Source organism: Limulus polyphemus, unplaced genomic scaffold (assembly GCF_000517525.1).
Source record: "Limulus polyphemus unplaced genomic scaffold, Limulus_polyphemus-2.1.2 Scaffold168, whole genome shotgun sequence".
NCBI lineage: Eukaryota > Metazoa > Arthropoda > Merostomata > Xiphosura > Limulidae > Limulus > Limulus polyphemus.
Window position 1 is genome coordinate 743912 of NW_013665778.1, and position 3815 is coordinate 747726.

Consider the following 3815-nt stretch of genomic DNA (forward strand, 5'->3'; position numbering starts at 1 on the left):
GACTGAGCTATAGACATCGCAGATTCACCAAACTTGGCCATAAACCGATCTTTGGGATTCTCATGAATTCATTACTTTTTGATCCCATTTATATTAAAAATGCTTCACCAGCAGACATTTGATTTTATTACGTTTTTTAAAACAGTTAGATGCTTTATGGTTACTATATAAATGGTTCGCACAGGCTAATAGAAAAAAAAAAGGACTTTCCAACATCAAACTCATTTTCAAGCACTAATTTGCTGATTTCTACAAAACGTGATCTAAACGAAATTCAAATAATTAGTGTTTTATTATATTTTATAAAAAAAATGCAGTAATGACTGTACAAGACGAATAACAGTAACACCCCGAACTTTCGAAAAAATAGTTATTCAATAAACAACATACAATGAAACAAGCTGTTAAAAGAAGTTCTAAATGATCACGCGTTACTGAACAAAGCACTAACGAATTATTCACAATTTAATCCGCTAAGTACACGCTTCAACTTTTCAAAACTTCAGTTTGATAACAAGTGATAAAACAAATGCTGTGCTTTAGCAGAAGCTTAACTCCTCTAGTGCGTAACCTTAAACTAAATATTCACTGAACATAGTATTTCAACATACTAATAGGACGAGTCAACTTTGACCTGATTAGCTACTGAACATACATCACGACACGTCACTATGCTAACAGAGCAACAAGGTAACGAAAGATTCGAACTCGCATTAACAACGTTGAATATCTCGTGGGTTTTCCATACAATTGTAATCCATTATTTAAAATGCTTTCCTAGGTTACTGCTGCGATTCCTTCTAACTATGAACTTTTAAAATGGTTAGAAATGTCGTGGGTCAATAGAACATTCATATTTAAAAGTGGTGTACAACTTACCTTTTCCTGTACGATAATACATACCCACATTTAAAACAATAACATTTTTCAATAATTTTATTTGTTGTCAAGGGTGCTGTCATAGTTATAGATAATCACAGAGTGTAATGATTGTAAATAATAAATCATTGTATATCTTAACTTTATTTAACGCAAACTGGAGTTTAATTACGGGACATTCTGTTAATGTAAATAAAATAGCGACCTATATCTCCATAAGAGAGGTAGGTCATTATTTTATTTACATTAAGAGGAAAATTATGAAACATTTCTTTTTAGAATTGTATTGAATTTAGATCCGAAATAAAAAACAACTAACAAAAACGCAAAGACAGATAATAGCAATAATATATATAGTAATAATAATAATACAGGGTTTTACAGTTTTGGATATCCTTTACAAAACAAAAGATTGTCCCCGAAATATATTCAGTACTAGTGGCCAAAATTTCGCTCAAAATATCATGGCCTGTATTATTACGTATAAGATGACAAACTGTCTTTAATGATGAATATTAGAATATATCATGCACTACGTTTAGGTTCATGACATTCATTTTATTATATTGTTGCCATTTGGATTTCCCTCTCTCTCTTCATTGACAAATTTTTGAAAATAACTGAGGAACTTAGGCTGTAAACATTTTAAATTATTTTGAAGTGTTTATACTCAAGATGGAATTAGAAAACTTCTGAAACGTTCATTTTCTTCATCCTATCAACATTTGCTTAAATTTATAATCATTGCCAAACAAGACTTTAGTTGGTTTTGTCGTTAACAATGTAATTCCAACAGCAGTCATATGACAGCAGTTTGCCTGAAGACGGTGGTACACAAGTTCAAAACCTGCTAGATATTAGTGTTAGAAATCAGCGTGTTTCCCCATTTTACGAGTCATATTTTCTAAAGATAGTTTTTCACAAAACTGAATTAAACACAGTGATACAGCTTGTCGTCAGTAAAAACGGGACGTGGGAGTGATGGGGCTAGACTTTCAAAGCTTTTTCCTTGACTTCCTGTTAAAAACCATTGATTTTCTCACAATTTCCACCAAAGAAGAATGTATACAAAGTTTCATGACTTTCCAAGAATTTCATGACCTATCCGAACCCTGTATGCAGTTATCCAGGCCCTTTCATTGACCACTTTATGGTAAAATAAACATTCTTCAATACGGTGATTTGGAAGCCATTTTGATTTTTCGCTTACTCCCATGACTTGTTCACAGTGGCGGCGATACTATTCCCTTGGAACAATTTTTCGGTTTTCACTTCTAGTTACTTTTTTTCAGAATGCTAATGCTGTGGTAAAAAAATCGTGTGTTACGGCTGACGTTCTTCATACTGACGTAAATTATTTCAGTCATGAAGTATGTTATCTTCACGTTACTTCTGGCAACCATAACCTTCCTTGTCAACGAATGAGACGCAACTTACAGGAAACCAAAAACCCTGGGTCTTGTGAATAAAGACGTACAAGGTATTGGTAGAAATGATGATGGACACTTTCAGTGTACATGTTATGAATCGAATACTTTCATCAAAATGTATGTGCAAAATATTATTGTCAAGTCACTTCCAAATAGCATAGTATACATCCATATAAAAAAAAAAGTCATATCAAGATCAATAATGTCGTAAGAAAGGGGAATATTTGATAAAATGCAAACGTAATATCCGAAAAAGGCTATTCATAAAAACCTTCTGAAAGATCCTATCAGTAGACAGTTGCATATAAGATATACAGACGTAACTATCCAAAGGCCAATCACAGCAAGAAGAGTCGATGAAAAACATTAAATCAATTTGATGGGCAAGGTAAATAGAAATATTGTGTGACATCACGGGAAGCAGTTCCGTTGTATATTGACATTATTGAATTGAGTTTATTTTCCTTAGAGAGGGTACATAATTTTATAAAATAGATTTATCATAATTCGTTTTACATACATTTTCCATTTAATTCTGTATCATTACTTACATTTTTTAATATCTATTTATTTCAATTTTTTATATCACTTTCCTATTTCTTTATTTTTCCTTTCACCATCATCCAAGTATTTTTGTTTCTTAAAATCCATTCATATTATTATTTTAATCTTTTCACACTCTCTTTCAGGTTCCATTGTCTCGCTCTTATTTTACATTTCCAATCTTCTAGACTCCTCCATTTTTTATGTGCTCTATGAACATTTCCACATCTTAATCCAGTCCATAATATATTTTCTTTTTACTAGCTCTCTAAAATATTACACATCTACTTTTATAATACATACACTAAGTATATTATTCTATTGCACTTCAGTTCTTCTGAATATTTTGTTCTGCCTTCATCCTCATTATTTATTCTATATTTTACTGTAAAGCTCTTATATATACTTGCACTTTAATTATCTTTATTATTTCCATACTTTTAGCACCTTCTAATAATATTTCAATCCTCTATTTCTACTTCATATTATTTTCAATTCTTATTATCTCTAATAAAATATTTTTGACCATCTTTTATCTTCACTCTTATTACTTCTGTAACACATCCCCAAACTTTCTACATACCTTTTATTCACATATTCAATCTTCCCGTTTCTAATTGCCATACAAAATTTAGTATATTTCTATCCATTTCATTTATCTTCTCTGCAGCTTCTCTACCTTTTCTTTTTATATTCAATTCTCATATTTCTACCTCTTACATTAAAACTAATCCAACTAACATGTCAAAGACCCGAATTTTCTGCTTAATATCATACATTCCACCCCTCTTCTTTATATTCCATGCTACATTTAAATATCTGTGCATTTACAGTCATTATCTGATACTTTTGTATTTCTACTTGTAAGCTAGTATCCCAAATATTTGTCTACCACCTCTATCTTTTTTTATTGTTTCATTTCTCATTTCTTCCCCTTCTTTCATTTCAAAGTACCATTATTTT